The 22,787-nt window shown below is 41.9% G+C and overlaps 1 protein-coding gene and 1 pseudogene across 1 annotated transcript in view; one reads left to right on the top strand and one right to left on the bottom strand.

Moving 5' to 3' along the window:
- PIP4K2A (phosphatidylinositol-5-phosphate 4-kinase type 2 alpha) overlaps positions 1-22,787 on the top strand; it is a 181,936-nt gene that overhangs the window by 38,824 nt on the left and 120,325 nt on the right. The gene's annotated exons all lie outside the window — the stretch shown is intronic.
- LOC102168919 lies at positions 7,219-7,656 on the bottom strand (annotated as a pseudogene).

Below are 22,787 nucleotides of genomic sequence, written 5' to 3'. Positions count from 1 at the left end.
AGAGGGGTTTTAAAACTGGGGTTCAAAGTTTTCTTTCCCGTGTTCTTTGTACAGGTGAGAAGTGTCTGAAAGACACATATATTTTCTAAATAAGAAATACAAAGTAAAAGAGTCGCTTTTAGAAGAGAGTTTTAATCATATAAACCCACCCATATTAATGTTTTGGTGTGAAAATGTGTGTTCAGCGAAACACATGTAACAAGAGAGTTCATTCCTTTGTTAGGTGTTAATTGTTTTTATGACCATTAGTTTTACAAATGATCCTTTGTTTGTTGAAGAATGATTAAAACCACATCAATGTGACTTTCTCACTTAAAACTTTTGGATGAAAGCCAGCACATTCAAAGCCAAAGAGCTTATAGTGAGATCTTAAGGTATTTGCTACCATAATTGTAATTTCATTTTCTGTGAAATAATCACACAGTATTTCAAGAGTAGTATGCTGTATTTGAATACACACATCAAAATTTTCTTTTTCCTGTATGGGAAATTTAATTTAAGGCCATTTAATGGAATGAAATTGAACTCTATGGTTATTTTATTTTCCTTGCTACTTGATGAAGATCTTGCTCTTTTAAGCATTGTATGAAACCATTAGTACCCACATTCTTACTTGATAAAATAAGGTGTTTTACATGATGTGGAAAATATTATTCTGAATCTGATAAAGCATTTCTGTACTAATCACACGTTGTTATTTTTTTATTCATACGAAGTTACAGTCTGAGGGTTAGAAATATTAGTATTTTGTCTTCTCATTTTATTCAGTATAATTATTAATATTGTCAAAGTCTTTGTTTTTTAATTGTAGGTGATGTTTAATTTTTTTTCCACTTTTTATTTTATATCAGAATATAGCCAATTAATGATGTTGTGATAGTTTCCGGTGAACAGCAAAGGGACTCAACCATACATATACATGTATGCGTTCTCCCCAAACTCCCCTCCCATCCAGGCTGCCACTTAACATTGAGCAGGGTTCCCTGTGCTATTCAGTAGATCCTTGTTGGTTATCCATTTTAAATATAGCAGTGTGTACATGTCCATCCCGAACTCCCTAACTATCCCTTCCCCCCATCCTAACCCTTCCCCTCAACCATAAATTCCTTCTCTAAGTCAAAGTCTTATACTTTTTTTTAAAAAAATAAGTTTTCTTAAAGCAAGTAGTGAATTGTATCCACCTGCCGTTTTTTACAAAAGTTTCTTGGTGGCTCAGGCAGTAAAGAGTCCACTTGCAATGTGGGATCCCTGGGTCAGGGAAGATCCCTGGAGAAGGGAATGGCAACCCACTCCAGCCCCTTTTACATACGGCCCATAGAATGGCATCAGCCAATGATGAACTTTCTTGTAGAGAGGTGAACTCTGGTTATTCTGATGCCGTACTGGCATATCACCCACCCATCAGTATAGAACTTTTAAAACCTTTTTGAAAGTTAATGGGAAAACGTGTATCTGGGGAGCAAAGAAGTGCAAGCGACCACTTAAGAAGTTCTGTTTCAGCTGGGGCTTAAACTTCATGTCAGGGCCTGTAGAAAAGTAAGTGCCTGGAAACAGTGCAGTAAGCACTTAGGTCCTTAAGAAGAACCACAGCTGGGGCTCTGTGGTAGCTGAAGCAAGTGGTTGATGATAAACCAGCTGCAAGATGTTGGCAGAAGGCTGTGTTGGCCTTTGGGTTTGGAGTTGCCTTCTGAGTAGGATTTTAGAGCTGCTCCTTGTCTCTCTCTAAGTATTTGATTATATCTTTTTGGACTGATAGAATTTCAAAAGAGACTTACTCAGTGAGTGCTTCCTGCTGCATAAAAAAGCTACCCTTAGGTAAATTGGGGAAAGAGGCTTTGAAAGGTCCTGGTTTCCTTTATGACTTTGGTATATATGTAGTTTTTTCCCCGTCTGTACTTTAGATAGCCAGCATAAAAAACTGGTTGATAATCAGTAAGTTAGTCAATGTATTTGAAAGTCTTTATAGCACTCCACATTTTTGAGATGTTCATTTTGAAATCAATGGTAGAAAATTTTGTATTATTTTCTGTCTTCCTTAAGTAGTATGAATAATTAGATACAAGTATTAATGGGAAGCAAAGTATTAAAACTAGCACAAATGATATCATTAGGATTTGGGGAGAATGATTACAATGTGGTCAGTGGGAATTTAGTTTTCTTTCTCAGGATATAAATGATAAGTCAATCTTCACACGGTCAGGTTTATTAGAAACCTATCTCAAACATTATAAGAGAATGTTACATGTTTATACTCTTTCTGGAAAATGATCTAGAGATATCTATCAACATTAAAAGTGCATATTGATCAAAGGCACACTCCCAGTCCTGATCATCCCTCCCCTAGAAATAAAAGCACTGGGTGGGAAGGTTTTATAAACCAAATACATTTTGGCAGCACTGTATTTTGTGTCAAAATATTGGAAACAAAAAGTGAATAACCTTCAGTAGTGGAATGGCCAAATAAATCGTAGTACATTCATACTTTGGGATATTAGGCAGCTATTAAAAGTGAGTTAGCCCAGTAGGGTGAACTCTGTGATGTATTTTAGGGAATGGAAGTGTCAGCAAAGTATATGTAATAAGAGTCCGCATTTTAAAAACACAAAGTATTTGTCTGCATTGCTTTTAAAAAAAAGTTCTTTTTTTTTTTTTTCTTCTCTGCTTTGCTTTACTTTGTCATATCTTCCAACCAAGCTGTCAACATTGGCTGTGAGGTTTGGGAGGGGCCAGAAGGTTACAGGGAAAAAGTGAAGTTTTTCTTTTCTTTTCTGATAAGACAGATACATAGTCAGTTGTTTAAGTAAAAGTAGACATGTGTGTTGTTGCTTATTTGCTAAGTTGTGTCCGAGTCTTTATGACCCTGCGACTGTAGCCTACCAGGCTCGGCTGATGGGATTTCCAGGCAAGAATACTGGAGTGGGTTGCCATTTCCTTCTCCAGGGTATTTTCCCGACCCAGGGATCGAACCCTTATCTCCTAACTTGACAGGCAGGTTATTTATATCTCTGAGCCAATATAAACCCAAAACCTTTAATGAAATGTGCAACCGTTCAAAGAAATGCAGAAATACATTTCTTTACAAATTAAAATAATCTGTGGCCCTGGGATAGCAATTTGCGTATATCATAAAGCCATTTTCTCTTGTGTTAGATCTATGACATTATTAGTACTAAAAACTAAAAAGGAAAAATTTCAAAATTGTATAATTTTTGTTTAAAAACACATAGACACCAAACCAAAAACAGAAGGTGAAAGACTTATATAGTGTATACATACACGCGAATATGCATATCTCTGACCCAGTAATTCCACTCCTAGGAATTTATCATTATTTAGCTAATTAGAAACATCTTTCAAAAAACATCATGTCCAGTGATATTTATTAAGCAGCTTTGTTTATAATGGCCAACTATGCAGATTATAAATGCATAGTAAGACTGGTTAAATTATGATATGACTATACAATCAAGTCTTATTAATACTAATGATGTAACTATTTATATGGAAAATTAGTAAAAAATATTGCAAAATAATATATAGTATTATTTCCATTTTTATAATATATATATAGAGAGAGCATTGCCTGGAAAAAAGTCTGGAGGAATATATGTCAAAACATAATGACATTCCTGGGATGATGGAATTTTTTATCTTCTTCTCTTTGTATTTTTTTTAGCATTCTGAGATAACCTCCAACTTTTGATGAAATAATATGTTCACTTTCTACAATGAACATGTATTACTTTTATAGTTAAAATAAAATGACTTTGTTCATTTGATAGATTAAGAAAACGCCAAACAGAAATTCACCCACATGGAAAATAAACAGAGTTCAAAGTTAGAGAAGAGGAAGGTCAAAGTAGTAAACATTTATTAAGCACCAAATGTGTGCTAGTTTTTTATATACATTATTTCAGTTAAGTAGTTCTTTTATTTACTAACTTAGCAAATATATATTAAACACCTACTATTGTGTTACAGTCACAACAAACAGACCTCTTTGCAGAAACTGGCTCCAAAATATATCCTTGTAGATCACACAGCTCGTTCACTGGAAAGCCAAGGACTTACATCCAACTAAAAGTGCCAGGATCCTCTCAATTTACTACTGACCCAAATCTGGGATGGTTAATCTACCAGTGATCCTGGACTTTTGGTAGGACTAACGGAAAATGCATCCTAATTGTAGGCCGATCCCAGAATATTGGAGTTTACCAACTCCTCCCCTCCTCTCCTCATCCTGAACAACGTATTCTGGATGTTGGAGAACCACATGTGGGCTGACTGCTCGTGCCGTACCTTCCTCCATATGTGCGTCCCACCCACGTCCAAGCGTGCAGACTCCTAGCATCGTCAGATGGTCAGGTTTGAATCACTGTCATCAGATGTCCCTGCCACTGGCTTTTAGCCATTAAACCTCCCCCACCTCCCGGCCCGAGTGCAGATATGTGTTGTGTTAGTGGCTCAGTCGTGTCCGTGCTCTTTGCAGCCCCATGGACTGCATCCTGCCAGGCTCCTCTGTCCATGGAATTCTCCAGGCAAGAATACTGTGGGAGTGGGTTGCCATTCCCTTCTCTAGGAGATCTTCCCAATCCAGGAATCAAACCTGGGTCTCCCACAGTGCAGGCAAATCCTTTACAGTCTGAGCCACCAGGGAAGCCCCTACTCTCTTACTATTATTTCTGCATTTCTTGTGGGGGCGCTGTGCGTTTCTAAGCCATTCAAGTGGTCATCAGATCAACCAAAGATTCCTTATGCATCACTTGACTTCACATCTTGTCAAATAAGCTTTTAATCTAGCTCAGGAGTTTATTTTTCCCCTGGATAAACAATGATGTGCCTTGCATATTAAAGGGCAAAGCTAAACACTGGAGGCCAGAATCCTTAATTACATGCAAAATGTTTTAAACTGCATCTCCTGGCATGCTCACAGGTATCAAGTTGAGGTTGCCTTTTGGAAACCTTGTGGTATGACATTTCAGAAATCCTCTTCAGCCTTCGGCACAATCTCACTGAGATGTTGAACCCAAATCAGAGAGAACCCTTCTGATCTTACAAAAGGCTCCTGGTTCTCTGGGTTATATTTAGAGAAGTGGGAAAAGGAAGGGTTTGGAGTGTGGGAAGAGAGGAGATAGAGCTGATGGAACAATGCAGTCTGATAGAAAAACCAGATCAAACAATTTCATCTGTGTATAAAAATGAAAGTGTCAAAGAGGAGATAAGAAGTAGTGCAGACCTGATATTGACCCCGCATTGATCTGATGCCTGGACTAGATCGATTTTCATCTCTGCTCCCTCCGGTATAATACATGGTTACTTACTGGGGTTTTCTTGTTGTCATGCCTCGTGCCCAACTTTTCAGAGTCACATGCTGTTGTTTCTATGAAATAATTTTTTTTAATAGTTTTATTTATGTATTTTTTGGCACTGCTGGGTCTTCTTTGATGTGAGACCTTTGGCAAGTGGAGGCTCCTCTCTAGTCACGGTGCTCGGGCTTCTCATTGCCGTGGCTTCTCTAGTAGCGGAGCACAGGCTCCAGGGCATGTGGGCTCAGAAGTTGCTGCCCCCAGGTTCTCGAGCGCAGGGCTCAGCAGTTGTGGTGCACAGGCTTAGGGGCTCAGCGGCATGTGCAGTCCTCCTGGACCAGGGATCAAACCTGTGTCTCCTGCACTGGCAGGAGCCCACCTGGGGAGCCCAGTTATTAGGAATTTTTATTCTCATACACCATGAGCTCCATTCTGGCCTCTGGCTGAACTGCACAGGAGAGTTCCCACATCCCATCCCCTTTCCTCATCTTCCCCGGTGTTCGTCTGTGCTTTTCCTCTTGTGACTAGTTCTGCCATTTCAGCCTCTTCTCTCTGGTCCTCACTCTAGATTCTGCTTCAAGTATCTGCTCAGAAATACCTATGTATATATATATATATATATACTTGTTTATTGACTGATTCATTCAGACAGCACTTGCTGTGTACATACTGCCAATTACCAGATATTGAGGAAGGGGAAAAATAGCACTAAAATGCACTAAAAGTTCTTTGCCCTCAAGGAACTTACGGTTTAATTTTAAAGCTTATGGTTTAATTTAACTTTAAGGTTTAAATTAAAGGAGGGTGAAGGGAGGGATAGTTATTGAGTTTGGGATGGACACATACACACTGCTGTATTTAACACTGATAACCAACAAGGACCTACTGTGTAGCACAGGCAACTCTGCTCAACATTATGTAGCAACCTAAACGGGAAGCTGAAATTCCAATACTTTGACCACCTGATGTGAAGAACTGACTCATTTGAAAAGATCCTGATGCTGGGGAAGATTGAAGGCAGGAGGAGAAGGGGACGCCAGAGGATGAGATAGTTGGATGGCATCACCTACTTGATGGACATGAGTTTGAGTAAGCTCTGGGAGTTGGTGATGGACAGGGAAGCCTGGCGTGCTGCAGTCCATGGGGTCTCAAAGAGTTGGACACAACTGAGCAACTGAACTGAAATGGGAAGGAATTTGAAAAAGAGTAGATACATGTATATGTATAACTGAATCACTTTGCTGCACACCTGAAACTGTCACGACAGTGTTCATCAATTGTACTCCAATCTGAAATAAAAAGGTAAAAGAATTAAACTTATTTTTTTAATTAAAAAAATTTTTTAAAAAGCACACATCAATTTAGGCCACTGATGTAGATGATTATAATGAGGTGCAAAGGAAAGTGTTCTAGAATACAAAGGGCAGCGGGCTGGCTGCTTGTAAACCAGCAAGGGGGCAGCTGCGGAGAGAGAGAGGGCTGAGTGTCTGACGGAATTCTGTGAGCCTTGAGCTTGTGTCCAGCTGTGATCTCCTCACGCTGTTGGTGGGATTTGAGTGTCTGACGGCATTCTGTGAGCCATGAGCTCGTGTCCAGCTGTGATCTTCTCACCCTGTTGATGGGATTTTTCCCTTTCTGCAAAGGAGCCCTTTACTGTCCTGGCACACTGCTTCTCTGTTTCCTCCTTTGTATCATCAGCCCTGCTCTTCCAGTGTTAGGGCACATCACTGTTACAGTTGCTCCCTCTTTCCTTCCGACTGAAACTTGGATTAAAATGGTCTCTTCCGAAGGCTTCTTGACTGGTTCTACCTCTGGGATGGGGCGTGTCTGGGGAGGAGAAGGCATCCTTGATAGTGGGGTTCCATAGCCCACTTCAGAACAGGAGACATTTTTTTTTTTGAAAACAAGAACTCAGTTTTTTATTTTATCATTTCTTGCATTTGAAGTACTGCTCGATGACATCCTTGGCCTGAGATTCTTTCCTGTAGTCCTTAACCACCACACAACTGCAACCAACCACGTTATGGGGTTTTCCCTCTCTGTCAATTTTACAGAGGCTTACCCATTCCCCTAGTTTCTTGTTGTCCTCAGCCTTAATCAGGTTGATTTGATGCTCAGCACAAAGGGCCTCCACCAACTTGACATACATAGGCTCATCATAGCTGGATGCAAGCACACATAGATGGGCTTGGCGCTTATCTAAAGCTTTCGCAGCTTCGCGAATTCCACTCGCTAAGCCATCGTGGATGAGGGCGGTCTTCAGCACCTCTTGCAGAGCAGTATTAACGTCCATTACACCTCCAGCAGCAATGCCTTCCCCGGCCATGGCAGTGGGTTACGGGTGGAGATGAATCTTGAATGCACCCGAGCCTCCACCTCCGTGCGGCTCCGTGGCGGCAGGGAAAGAGCAGAACAGGTGACATTGCTTGTCTTTGTTCTTGTGTATTAAGAGCATCCATACAGATAGGTATAGCCTAATATACACAAATTGAAATTAAAAACAAGATGAGTTTGGAGAAAAACTAGGTATCTTTCATGGGAAAAGTCCATCTGATTCGTTTTAGGTGCTTGCACATGCCAAATGATTTTGTCATGTTGTGGCTTGTAACTGGAGACATAAACAAAGGGTCTGTGAAGTTGCCCAGTTGTGCCTGACTCTGCAGTTCTGTGGACTGTAGCCCACCAGGCTGCTCCATCCATGAGTTTCTCCAGGCAGGAATACTGGGGTGGGTTGCCATTTCCTTCACCATGGGATCTTCCCAACCCAAGGATCAAACCCGGGTCTCCTGCATTGCAGGCAGATGCTTTACCCTCTGAGCCACCAGGGAAGCTTTTTTCTTTTTTTAACAAAGGGTCTAAGTTGTATAAAATACTCAAGTCGTTAACAGTGTAGATTAACTGACGTTGGTATCCAGATTCCATGGCATTTTTTTTTGTTTTAAAAAAAATCCTGCAAATTTTCTTGAATTATAGAGAGGTTGTCAAGTATATTTAAATATTTATTGTTGTCAGGAGATTGGAGGATGTCCAGATTATTAAAGAAAAATGTAAGGAAATGCTGCCTGAAAGTAAGATTAAAATTCTTGGAAATCATTAGCAAGATGCGTTCAAGGTATAAATCTCCTTACTTTCAGGAATAGGTCTTTTGTACAAAATGAGGCTGGCCTGTATTTGGTGTGGGTTGAATGGGATCCTGTGAGTCATAAAGCATATAGATCACCTAGATTCTTTTCTCTCATCTGCCTTCCTGTCTGCCTTAAAAAAGAAAATGGAATATTCAGGTGAACATTCATTGACCACTGATTATGTGCCCAGCATTGTAGCAAGGATTGGATGTAGGGGTAAGTGTAACTGTGTTCATGCCGCCAAGGAGCTCACGTCTTGCAGGGCAGACAGTCACGGAAATAGCAAAGCTTGTGAGGTATGATAAAGACACAGCACGTGCACTCTGCGGCTGGGAGGAGCTGAGCTCTGCTGTGGGTGCTAAGTGCGTGGGCTGGAAGGGTGAGCTTCAGAAGACACGGGACGATTCAGCTGCATGAGATCACCAGCTCTACCACAGCCCGTCACATGAAAGCAGCTTCTAGAAAGATCCCCAATAGATCTGTCCGTCATGGTTTTCTGTCCAGTTCTGTCCATAATTGAATCATTTTGTGGCTAAAAAGTGTACAGTGACATGTATTATATGTGAGTATGTTGGGTTATGGGCTTCCCCAGTGGCTCAGCAGTAAAGAATCCAATTGCAATGCAGAGGCCACAGGAGACATGGGTTCGATCCCAGGGTCAGGAAGATCCCCTGGAGAAGGGCTGGCAACCCAATCCAGTATTCTTGCCTGGAGAATCCCATGGACAGAGTAGCCTAGCCGGCTATACAGTCCATGGGGTTGCAAAGAGTAGGACATGACTGAAGCAACTTAGAACGCATGCAATATTGGGTGACATATGCTTAAGAAAAGAAAAAGAAATCATGGACACCTGGTTGAAGCTAGATCTCTCAAACTGAATTCCACTATTAGAATGAGAAGGAGCCAAGACTCACCCAGCCCAGCCTTCTTGAGAGCAGAGGCCTGAGGGCTGGTGATCTGGCCCTCTCCAGATCTCTGAGATTCTGGTTGGTGCACATTCCACAGTGCTGAGCTGCCCCAGGCAGCTTCCTGGGAGCCTGGGGAACTGCTCTGGGGCCTTCTGGAGCCCTTATCAAAGGGACCTGAAGAGCTAGGGGTTTTGTTGCAGGATTAAATACGACTTTATGATTTGGGGCGAGTTATTTATCTTTTCTGAACTGGATTTCCTCTTCTTTCAAATGGAGATAAAAATTCATATCTAATGGAATTGTTCCGCAGACATTATGAGATAATATATGTAAAATGCCTAAGATATTACTGGGTTTAGGGTAGCGGCTTAAAGTTAATTAAAAAGGAAGACATTCTCATTTGCATTCCTTTGAGATCTTTTGCTACATAGCAACTCTATAACCCCTGTGGGTTGATGAGATAGAGGAGAGTTGGTAAAAATCCACTGAAAGAAGCTTCTCAGTTTATTTTTTTTGAACAGATAGGTATGGAATTTCTTCTAACTGTGGTTCTTGAATTTGAGTTATTTTATCTGTCTCACTGTATTTTGACCTTTCTGTGGTTTGCACCAACTCTCCTTGTTTTTCTTCCATTCAACATAAATTTTAGAAAGTTCTCAGATTTCTGTTTGTATGCAAAATGTGAATGTATCATGGCTGATTTCTCCACCAGAGCATGGACTTCAAGGGTTAATGATGGTATTTTGTTGCAATTCCTTCTGGGGAAAAAAGAAAATCTTTCCTTGCACTTTATGTCACATTCAATAATTGGAGTCATTTTTCAGAACTTGTTGCATTTTCTAATTGGCAATATTTTTCTAAAAATGATTTATATTGTGGCATGACATTTTGTTGCCATGTGTTCAACTTAGAGCAAACCTTTGCAAGTCTAATTCTGAAAAGATCAACAAACGTTGACAGAAAACAGTTTCCCTCTAGGGTGAGTTAAGTATCGATATTTTTGCATTTCACTCGTAGACGGTTGCTTAGAAAACAATCACAGGTTTCTTTTTCTGTTTGTACTTTTGGTGCCACATATTTCTGTAGTACTGACCTCAGCATGGTTTGTAACCCCCAAAATAGGTTGATCCCTTTTGTAAGTCCATTTGAAAATGATTTCCCAGTAGTACCAGCTTATGGGACTTCCCAGGTGGCACTAGTGGTAAAGAATCCCACCCACCAATGGAGGAGACACAAGAAATGTGGGTTCCAGTCCCTGGGTCGGGACGGTTCCCTAGAGGAGGGCATGGCAATTCACTCCAGGATTCTTGCCTGGAGAATCCCATGGACAGAGGAGCCTGGCAGGCTATGGTCCATAGGGTTGCAAAGATTCAGACATGACTGAAGTGACTTAGCATACACATCAGCTTATATCCATCAAAGAAAAGAAAAAGTACTGGTTCTGAAAGTTAGCATGATTGCAGCCATTTAAAAAGTCATAGTGGGGCTTCCCCGGTGGTCCAGGGTTAAGAGTCCTCCTTGCCATGCAGAGGATGCAGGTTTGATCCCTGGTCAGGGAACTAAGATTCTACATGCTCTGGAACAACTAAGCTCACATTTAGGCCAAAATTGCTGGGCCTAAGGGCCATAACTAGAGAGTCTGAAGATCCTGCATGCTGCGATTAAGACTGGACACAGACCAAAAAGAAAAATAAAAACATAGGAGACTATCTCATGCCTAGGCCTTTAGCTCTGCAGGTTGACAGGCCAGCTATGCTATATACCTTTCAAAGAGTCATAATGCGGTAAAGAACACATTTCCAAAATTCAAGTCTTCTTTTCCTTGGTGGGTATATTCTGTTAGAACACATTTATGTAAAGAACAAAGAACAGGATGACTTAGTTCTAGAGATCTGTTTTACACCACTGTGCCTGTAAATTAATGATACTGTATTGTACACTTAAAAATTGGGTAGATCTCATGTTAGGTGTTCCTTCCACAACAAAAAAAGAAAGGAAGAAGGACACAATGTTTAGCACTGTAGACTCTAAATTAGTTTTAGTTTTTAGCCTTTTTTGGTTTTGTTTCTGTAAAAATAGTCTTTTCAGTGATGTGATGGGCCTTTTTCTTTGCTTTGGAGTGTGGAGATCAAAGTCAATCTTTTGAGGGAGTTTTCTGGTGGTCCAGTGGTTAGGAGTCCATGCTCTCACTGCCAAGGATGTGAGTTCAATCCTTGCTCGGGGAACTAAGATCCTGAAAGTGGAGTGGCCAATAATAATAATAATAATAATAATAATAATGAAGACATCCTTTTGGGATCCTTCAGGTGAAGAGAGAAATCTGAAATTGCTCTTGGAGGAATTGTTATAGCCACACAAAAATAAAAAAGAAAATTAAAAACCTTCCTTGAAAAGGCAAATATTAGTCCATTGAAATTTGGAGATGTAGGTGGAAGACTGCTGCTTTGTTCCTAAAAAATCACTCATCGCCCTAAAGTGATTTTCGGTTATTCTCACCTGTTCTTCCTGGATGTCCAGAGGGATGGGCAGAGGACAGGAAGCCCAGCGTTACCATCAGCATTGTCTCCACCAGCACGCTGTGATGGGAATGATACTTAGGAGAGTGTCTCATTCCATTTGGAATCCTGTGTTCTGAAAAGTAACAAACAGATGTTTGATGCACCCATCGCAGTATTACATGCTGGGACAGAAACAAAGCAAAATAAAACATGATCCTAACGTGTACATTAAGCATCGAACACCATTCTCGATATTGTTGGTAATCAAAGGACACTTATTTGGGCTCAGGGAGTTTAAAATCCAATTGGTAAATCATTTAGGACTCAAATTGGTTTTAATAGCTCAAGTTGGCTTGATCAAGAAGGGAGCTTACTGACCCACATGTACAAAATCCAGGTGTCATTCGGCCTCCAGGCTCCTGGGGTTTACCATTCCCTGCCATTTCCTTTTTGTCTCAATGTCATTCGCTTGGCATTTGCTTTATCTTCACCCTCGTGGTGGCAAGATAGCTTGAATCACTGCAGCTCTACATTGTTCATCATTGAATCCAGCAGGAAAGTGTCTCTTACCTTAATACAAGTTTGAATAAAAGTCTTGGGCCTGACTCTCACTGGTTCAGACTGAGTCCTGTTTCTGACCCTGATGGAGTTCACGTGTTCCGCTTCCCGGGCTGGGCTGGGAATCAGAGAGGGGCTGGCTTCCCCAGGTAAGGACAGGGGACATTGTCACCAGGGGCTGGCGAGAACAGCAGGTGTTCATCACTGGGGGACAGGACTAATCCAAGAGGAAAAGAAGAATAGCATGACACTGAACAGTTAGGGGTGGTCTTGTCATTATTTCATTAAACGTGCTGTGGAAGTTGAGAGTAGCACGCAGTGAGGCTAGCGTGATGAGCGCATGCGAGCTTCTTAGAGCAGATGCACGTGAACTTGGTCCTTAGGATGGGCAGGATTCTTGGTGCGACTCTCCCAAGACCCTGATGAGGCTGATGGCAGGGATGTTCATGTTGCCAGAACTGATGGTGTCCCTGCCAGTCCTTTGCGAGTCTCCAGTGGAACCAGGCAACACTCCATAACAAACCCAGCCCTTAGCCTGATAAACGGACTGAGAAACCAAACCCTCCACCTGAGCAAAGCACGGGTGTGACAAAATACAGGGATCAACAATATTTTTTTGAGAAAGGAAAAAATAATGAGTTATGGTTCAGATGCATGTTAGAATATTTTCTAACCATCTAGTCACCTTTAGCTTGCAACAAATAGTTGCTGAGTACCTATGCACCAAAATATTTTGAAGAATTTTTTTTTTTTTTTTAATTTGGCTACCTTCAGTCTTAGTTGTGGCATGGGGGATCTTTTCCTTGTGGTGCACAGACTCTCTAATTATGTTTCAAGGGCCCAGTAGTTGCTACACACAGGCTTAGTTGCTCCAAGGCGTGTGGGATCTTGGTTCCCTGGACCTGTATCCCCTGCATTACAAGGTGGATTCTTAACCACTGGACCACCAGGGAAGTCCCCTGTTCTGAAGAATCTTTAAAGGAGAAAAACTAGGCTGCAGAACGGTTTACTGTAGGGGCTCAGCCATCTGCAAACGACTGAAACCAAAAAACCTAGAAGAAATCCCTCACAATGGTATGTGGTTGCCTCTGTTCTTGAGAGCCCCTCAAGAGACTTGAGGGTCTCTGTTCTTGAGACTGCACAGCTGTGAACTGATGGGCTAAATCAAGAGACGGTGGTGGCGTCTGAAAATATGGAGCGTCAGGCTTCTGCAGAGATAGAGCAGGAACCACCGTGGTTGTGAAATTCAGGGCAGCGGTCACAGGCAGGCCCTCCACTCTGCGAGGGGCTCCAGCCTGGAGGATGTCGTCCAGGTATGCAGACACAGGTGCGGTGTTAGCGGACAGTGCCTGACCCGCTGGCTTAAGAACTCCTCCTCCCCTACCTAGGGAGCGCTGCTTCCTCTGTGTTGTTGTTCAGTTACCAAGTCGTGTCCGACTCTTTGCGACCCCATGGACTGCAGCACGCCAGGCTTCCCTGTCCTTCACGATCTCCTGGAATTTGCTCGCTTGTGTCCATTGACTCAGCGATGCCATCCAACCATCTCATCCTGTTGTCCCCTTCCGCTGCCCTCAGTCTTTCCCAGCAGCAGGTCTTTTGCTCAGTGTTGGGTCTGATTATTTTTCCACCTGGTAGTTCCCCAAGACCTCCATCACTTACCTTGCATGTACCCCATCTCCTCCTTCTCAGGAGGTACTTTTTTCTTCATCCACTCATTTCTTCCCCCTGCCTTTTCGTCAGTGGAGCTCTAGACCCACTCCTGCCAGATCCTTCCTCTTTGCCTTTAATTTGAAGTGTCACAGGCTTAATCTTTCCTAGTGTTCTCACACAGCACGTCAGATACTTTGTGAAATAGCTGGATGGAGTTCTAACCTCTATTTCAAAGTGTGAGGAGAGGGTCAGGGGGTTTGCACCCTCCTGGAATTACCTAAGCAGGTCATGTGGCTCCAGATCACTTTGCTTTCTGTGACAGTGGGCTGATCCAGACTTTGGGGAATGCCTTCATCTCACCAACAGCAGGACCGGATTCTTTGCTGAAAATGACATGATGCCCACCCTCGCATCTCTTTATAACTTACCTTTCTTTGAAGGCTTTGCTTCTCAGAGACAGCTGAACTAGTTCTGTTCAGTCTAGCTAAACCATCTTCCCTCCCACCATCCTTTTGTTTTTGTTGTTTTTGTTAAATCAAATTTTTTTTATTAAGATGAAATTCACAAAACATAAAATTAGTCATTTCAAAGTATACAATTCAGTGGCATTTAGTGTATTCACAATGTCATACAAACAGCACCTCTATTTAGTTCTAAAATGTTTTCATCACCCCCAAATAAGACTATGTCCAGTAACCCATCATTTCCCTCAGCCCCTGACAACAAACCACTCTTGTTTTCTGTCTCTATGGATTTGACATTCTGGACATTTCATGTTAATAAAATCATATGTGATGATCTCTTGGTGCACATGTAATTTTTATAAATTTCAGAAATGTTGCTTAATTGCCTCCATAGAGGTTGTACCAATTTTTTTTTTTTTATATAATCTATTTAATTTTTAAAAAAAATTTTACTGGAGTACAGTTGCTCTACAGTGTTGTGTTTCTATTGTACAGCAAAGTGACCGCCACCTTTTAAATTCTGAAATCTTAGTCCATGTCAAGAATGCCTTTCACAGGTATAGTTGTTACTTGTTTAGTCGCTAAGTCATATCTGACTGTTTGACGACCCGCCCACTAGGCTCTTCTGTCCATGGGATTTCCCAGGCAAGAATACTGGAGTGGGTTGCCATTTCCTTCTCCAGGGGATCTTCTCCACCCAGGAATTGAACCCAAGTCTCCCGCATTGGGCAGTGGATTCTTTACCACTTAGCCATCAGAGAAGCCCTATGTAGCTGTAATAGAATTCTCTAATTTGTAGGTTTTTATACTTTGTGATTGGAATCATTTGGCCACTCTAAGGCTCTGCATTTCTCCATTTTCCCCCTCACCTTCACACTGTAAATTCTTGGAAAGGGAGGGCTGTGTTTTCCATTTCCTTAATGGTTGATGTTTCTCCTAGGGAAAGTTCAAGAAGTGCTGAGTGACTGACCGGCTGACCTTGAGGAAATAAAATCATTTTCATCCTTCAGAAATGTTTTCATGGCATTTCTGGAAATAATTATGGATTAAATTTTCCTGAAAAATTTACTGAAACATCTGTTTTCCAAAATTAAATTGGAAATGGGATGGCCTTGGGCATCTTTGCCCAGCAGAAAGTCATTTACCATTCCAGAACCCCCTAGCTGGGGGATTTCCTTTCTTCCCAGTTATTAAAATCTATGGCCCTTGGCAAGAAGGGACACTGATGCACTTGCCAAAAACCCTCCCTTTACGGAATGTACAGTCACTTCACAGGCTACAGCTGATTGGTCTCGGCATTAATACTGACCTACATATCATTCTCACCTACAGTTATTCAGATTGCAGACTTTCACCAAAGTCTCCACTAACTTTGGGAGTATCACAGTGATATCTGTTGGAGTAATTGTAGGAATCTCAGAGCACTGCCTCCCTACAGGACTCTCTAAGCTGACCAAGGAGGTGTCCGTGCAGGTTTACCCTCAGCGCATCTCTGACCACTGGATATTAGGAGCTGCTGATGGGCACGCAGTATCTTCCCCTTTTCTCTCTGTCTCAGGGCAGCGTGCAGTTTATCTGCTGAACTGAGCCACTGAGAAACGATGAAGATTAGTGGATGGAAGCTGGAGTGTGTTGATGCTAACAGCTCACCTCCCCAGTGACACTGGCCAGTGCAGAAAAGACAGGAGTTAGAAGTTTGAGAGTCAGTTTTCCCCATCAGCCTGGCTCAGGGTCTCAGGGGACCCCCTCACTGGGACTGGGTGGGGAGAACAAAGAGGAAGTGGCTTGGCTTTGCAGAACATCATCTGCCTGCCTATCCCTCCTTCTCTCCCCCATGTCTGGGCCTAGAGGGAGGATGCCCCTCCTTTTCCATACCTTCTTATCTGTTTTTCCTCCTCAGATTTATCCTGAGTTGCCCTGAGTTTCTTTCACATCCAGTAAGATTCATACCCCCAGGCATGGCCTTTCTCATCAAGGTTTTAAAGCAGCATTGAAGTAAGGCACAGAGCAGCATTTTCCACTGAGAATTATTTGTTCATTGTTCATTGAACCAAAAATCATTTTCCATTTCCCTGTGTTGCACATAATACATATAACCTGAGTTAAGACTGAACTTAGACAGAGTAATTGACTTTTTCTTTTCTAAAACGAAATTTTTATTGGAGTATAGTTAATTTACAATGTTGTGTTAATTTCTGCTGTACAGCCAAGTGGTTCAGTTATAAATATATATATATGTGTGTTCTTGTCCTTTATGGTTTACGGTTTATCCCAGTATATTGAATACAGTTCCCTGTGCTCGGCAGCAGGACCTTGTTGTTTATCCATTCTCTGTGTAATAATTTGCATCTGCTAACCCCAGACTCCCAGTCCATCCCCCCCTAACCCTGCCTTCCCCTTGGCAACCACAAATCTGTTCTCTCTGTCTGTGAGTCTCTTTCTGTTTCACAGATAAGTTTGTTCATCCCATATTTAGATTCCACATATAAATGATATCATATGGTATTTATCTTTCTCTTTTTTATAGCATACCATGAGTCACATACCTAAATGAGAAACTATACTTTTGAGGCCAGAAATCCAGATTATTAACAAAGTCCGGCTCAAATAATGGTCTCACACTGGTAGACACACTGTTAAAGTGTGTCCTGATATGTCACGGTGCCTATTTCCATTTTACAGTTAAGAAAACTGAGGCTGAAAAAAAAAAAGACAGAGTAACCTGACAGCCAAACACTGACGCCCACTAGTAAATTCCTCTGCTGGATCATCAGGGCAGGTGTCTGTCACCTGAGAAGTCCCCAAGGGATAACTTAAAGTGAGACCGGGGGTGCTCTTCTCCACTTCCTGCAGCCAATACTGGGGACCTTTTGTGACCAGGTGAGAGGGGAGGGTGGTGTAAATGACCTTGAGGGAAAGAAAAGAAGAGACTGGTGGTCCTTTGCTGAAGAAGAGATCTACTTAAGCATTTTGTTCTGGCCCAGCCCTCCCTCCTATACTGCATAAGGGGTCATGTTTTGTTCCTCTGATCAAGTTAATCTTGTGTTCCGTTGTATAGCCATGGGCTCCCTGGCCAGACAAGGTACCAGACACAACATGGCACTTGCGTAGAAAAGAAGTGGCAATTTGGCTCGTATTTCAGCTCAGAATATTTTCTCACATTCAACAGTGACCCCTGTCACTGGCCTTTTTATGTGGAGCATGAATCATTTGATAGCCAAGTTAATATTTTCAAAATATGGACCTAACAAACTTTTCTTGAATTGAAAAATTATAGTCAAAGGAGAAAGAAACTTAGAGACATCTTAGATCCATCTGATAGTAGAATACAGGAAGATGTTAAATTATTCATAAGTTGCTTGATAACTGGTGAATAAATGCATGACGGAACATTTAGAGTTTGGCAAAGCCTTCTAGAGAATCCATTAAACAAACGCATGCATGCTCAAGCTTGCATTTGCAAGAATTTCTGGAGAAATTTTCTGAAAAAAAAAAAAAAAAAAAAAAAAACAAAGAATGACATATAAGCTAAACTCCAATTAGCGCTATGAATGAAAATATTCCAGTGCCTATGTTAGTGCTTTCTCTTTTTAAATTCGAGGCTTTCTGACTTGTAAAAATGAGACTTTTGAGGGAAGTCAGATTGAGTGCTTCTTGATGGTAAGGTATTAATATCAAAAATGTGCTTGTTGCCCCCAAGCAAATATCTCTGGGCTACATTCTCATGATCAGAAACATCTCTCTGCTTTCTGATTTCAGGAATGCGTATCTCCAGCTTTTATTGGCTACATTCATCTCTCATAGACATTGTGGTCTGGCAGAAGCACTTCTTGCTAGTTAGTCTTGGAGTAGGTTTTAAATCATTACATTCAATTATATTTGTTGCCTTGAAGCATGGGGAGAAAACACGCCTGTTTCAGACCACAAAGAGCAAGAGATTTTTGTAATGTTTGGTTGTGGTTAATCAGTTTTCTGTTCTTCCTGGAGGTAAACTGCACTGGAAACAAAACAAAACAAAACAAAACAAAAAAAAACAAACAGATAAGTGTTTCATGGTCCCCTCCCATAAACTCTGAGAGATGTAGGAAAGAAAAGAATCAACCCAAATTAATGAGTGTTTTTCAATCTGTGGGGAAAATACTTAGAAAAGGCAGAGAGTTCATTGTCTGGAACAAGTGGTTAAAGATTTTCAAAGATATTCATAAAAATGTGAACGGGAGGAATAATGAAAAGAAGCTGTTCCATGGAAGAAATTTCTGTGGTATTACTTTCCCTCTTCTTTGATACAGTAATAACCTGCCTGTTGCACGCATGCCAGGTTGCTTCAGTCGTGTCTGACTCTGTGACACACAGCCTATGGACTGTAGCCCACCACACTCCTCTGTCCATGGGATTCTCCAGGCAAGAATACTGGAGTGGGTTGCCATGCCCTTCTCTAGGGGATCTTCCTGACCCAGGGATCGATCCCATGTCTCTTACGTCTCCTGCATTGGCAGGCAGGTTCTTAACCACTGGTGCCACCTGGGAAGCCCAGAAATAACCTAAGGGCCGTTTGATGTTGGCTGACAGCATACAGACAGGATGACTGCACTGTGTTGATTTACCCCTTAATTTAAATGAGTGCTAGTTGTTGTGTTGTCTGCGTATTTTCTATACATAGAAAATTTATCACTCATTATTTTTTGCCTAATTTTTTTTTCTTTTTACTTTACTTAGTCTATTTTAAGATACAGCTTTGCAAAGAAAGAGAAAGAAAACTGTATCTATAAACACACAGATGGGTCTGTTAATATCCTGCAGAGGCTCAGTAACTGGCAGAAAGATGTCAGACTGGGACATCCTAGAATGGCACTGAGGGGGAAGAGATCAAATTTGACTACCCTTGGAAGATGGGTAAATGTAGGAAGGGATTCAGGAGGGTTTTTAGATAAAAATGATTCACCATGAATAAAAGATATGGTTGAGATGTTCCTCTTGATATTTTATTTTTACCTTCTAAATGTTTTTCTTGGAACATAAATAATTCTTAATTATTTTTCTCACATTGTTTTTGTTTTGTTGTTCTCAGCCCTCTGTTTCCAGGGCTGACTTTGCCATACTACTCAGTGGAGGATTTATTGCACAAAATCCCAGAGGGTCACTCCACATATACTTGTTGTCAGTGGCGTATTTTCATACGCTTACTCACTGTGGCTTAATTTGCCAGCTGCCTCCAGGGACCCAATGCACAGAAAGTCTTCACAATCCCATCCTCCATGACCTTTCAGGGCAGTTCCCTGGTTACTTGGAACGCAGATGCAATGGCTGATTGTGGGAAGAACCATTCTCACACCAGTCACTTTATTATTATTTTTTTTCCCCTATAGTTGAAGACGCACCGAATACTTGCCATTTTTTGGTTTCTGTTATTATCCTTCACATTGTCTAGATCAGGTGGGTCTCGGGTGAGGCTTGAGAGGGGATATCTCAAACACGAAATCTCAGGAGTGCGTGTTTATCTCTAATGAAAGCCTCCTGATGTTCCTTTCATTTTCTTGTCTGTGTCCCTGCCTCTGTCTCCATCCCAAACCCTTGTACAGTATAATGGCGCCTCTACTTTATGACCAAACAGGAAAACACACAGCGTTTAGACACTGAATTATCTGGAATAGAATAATCATCTAGATAAATTATTTAGAATGTGACTCTCCCTCCCTGTGGGTGCTGCTGAGTGGCAGGCATTTGTGGACACACATACACACTCAGAGTTTGGGAAACAATGAGAAGAATAATGATGGTGGGAGTTATGAAACCTTGTGTTTTGTGTATGTTCGTTTATTTATTTATTTATTTTGGCCATGCCTAGGGGTTTGTGGAGTATTAGTTCCCTGACCAAGGATTGAACCAGAGCCCTCAGCAGTGAAACTTTAGAGTCCTAACCACTGGACCATAAGGGAATTCCCAAATTCTTGTATTTTTGTAATTCTGCTTTTGCCAGAGAGCCATAGAGCCTCTTTTAGAAAGTGGGTTTCGATCCTGGTTTGAAAAAACATTGTAGTGTAAGTCAACAATATTACAATATTGCTTATTTATTTTAAGGAGAGAAAACATCTATGAGGGTCAGCCGAGTGGACAACTTGGTCAAATTCCCCCATGCCTTTTTTTTTTCCTGCTGATTCTTTTCTGTAAGGAGACTCAGTCTATATACGTTGAAGTCAGTAGTTAAAGACTATATCAGCCAATATATCTTGAGAATGATCTTGCTAGATAGTCCTCATCTTTCTTTGATGTCTGCATCTAACCCTGGGTTTGGTCCTCACTCTGCAGGGGGGTTGTAAAAAGTAGCTTCCTGGAGATTCTTCTAGGGAGACTGCTTTGGCTCCCACCCCTCCCCGGGTTCAAAAGGGGAGGAGAACGTGTCCCTCGTAAGTTAGAAACTCAGTGTAGAGAGGGTAGCTTTTACTCTGATAAACAGATGGCATTCCCAACAATTATTCTCAGCAGAAGTTAGGGTGGTCTTGATTTCCTGCCATCCAAACTCCTCTGCTTCCTGTCTCTCAGAGCCCAAGGCTGTTTGTAAGAAAAATGTGTGTACTTAACCCACCACCTATTAAATGAATGAAAGATACCTAGAAGCAAAATGTAAGCAAAATACAGTTCTTAGTTAAGTTCTTTTGTGTGAGGTGGAAGAATAAAAACACAGTGTCAGACCGCCTGAATTATTATTTTTTTTATTTAAAAAAAAATTGTATTGGAGTAGATTTACAAGGTTGTGTTCATTTCCTCTGTACAGTAAAGTGACTCAGTTACACACAGGAGCGCGCACACACACGTATATATATTCTTTATCTTATCCTTTTCCATTATGGTTTATCACAGGATATTGGATATAGTTCCCTGTGCTCTACAGTGGGACCTTGTTGTTTGTCGAATTATTTTAAAAGTAAAAATAGAATTGGAACTTCAAGAAAATCTTAAACCCTCCCTGCTCTGGCTCTTTCTCCAGCTGCATTTGGGAACAGGCCCTGTCTTCACTGAGAGAAATGTCATGACCCCAAGGTGGGGCCCTCGTGACCTAAGAGCCAGCCTGCAGAAGTAGTTTCTTCAGAGTGCCTCTGGACAGCTGGCTTTCAGACATGTCCTGTTTGTTGATCTGCTGTGCTCTGCCAGGGCTATCGATTTCCAAGGGGAGCTGATCATGAAATTAAAAGCGTTTTACCTGGGTCAATGATTTCCCTAAATATTATACCCAGCTTACCCCGTTCTAGCTGAGCAGAAAGAGGGCTCCGTCTCCAGGACACTAGGGTGCTTTCTGGAGGCCTGCAGCATGGTGGGTACCAGTACTGCCCTCGCTGTGAGGACCTGTTTCATTTTCCACTTCAGCCTCCTCCAGGCCGGATTGTGGAGGACAATGATGGCCTCCATCCTTTATATCCTATTTGTCAGCTGTGGGGAGAGGCCAGGGTGAAGGTCCCCAGTCCAACTCAGGAAAGAAGATTCATTGCGCCTGCATGGGGCTGGGGCCAGCCCTGGAGCAGCTTTGGAAGGGAGTAGAGAACTCTGATGACCAGGGAGTCGGGTCCCAGTGTATAGACTCCTGAGCTTCCCAGGTGACTCAGTGGTAAAGAACCTGCCTGCCAATGCAGGGGACACAGGAGATGTGGGTTTGATCCCTGGGTGAGGAAGATCCCCAGGGGGAGGAAATGGCAACCCAGTCCAGTATTCTTGCCTGGAGAATCCCATGGACAGAGAAGCCTGGTGGGCTACAGTCCATGAGGGTCTCAGAGTCGGACACAACTGAGCACAGACAGATGTAGAATCCTTACTCCTGTGATAACCCAGGTGGGTGTGGGGAGGGATGTGAGTGGGGAGCAGGGCATTCTAAAGAGAGGGCTGATGTGCGTTAAATGAGTAAATATGAGATTTCTGCAAGAGAACATCCTCACTTTTAATGCCAATGTCACCACCTTAATGTGATCTCTGAGGATCCATTTCTGAGACAGACTGTGTTTGTTGTGATAGAATGGGCTTGGTAATCTCAGGACCACTTCAAAAGGTTGTAGGCAAAAGCAGAGGCCTCTGGGCAGCAGGAGCCTTTGGGAGAAAGCCTCTTTCTCCCAGGTTTCCCACAGATGCCCTGAGCCTGTTGTTTCATTTATAAAATGAGGTGGAGGGGTGGATAAGGGGGTCTTGCAGGGTACTAGGTACCCTCCGAGTCTAAAACTGCTTTTCTGCCTGCAGCGTCATTTGTCATAGAATACAATACATTTTACGGTAAGATTTGACAATAGATTTTAAA

Source organism: Capra hircus, chromosome 13, assembly GCF_001704415.2.
Source record: "Capra hircus breed San Clemente chromosome 13, ASM170441v1, whole genome shotgun sequence".
NCBI lineage: Eukaryota > Metazoa > Chordata > Mammalia > Artiodactyla > Bovidae > Capra > Capra hircus.
Note: the sequence above shows the minus strand (reverse complement) of the source record. Positions and strands in the feature narration are given on the sequence as shown.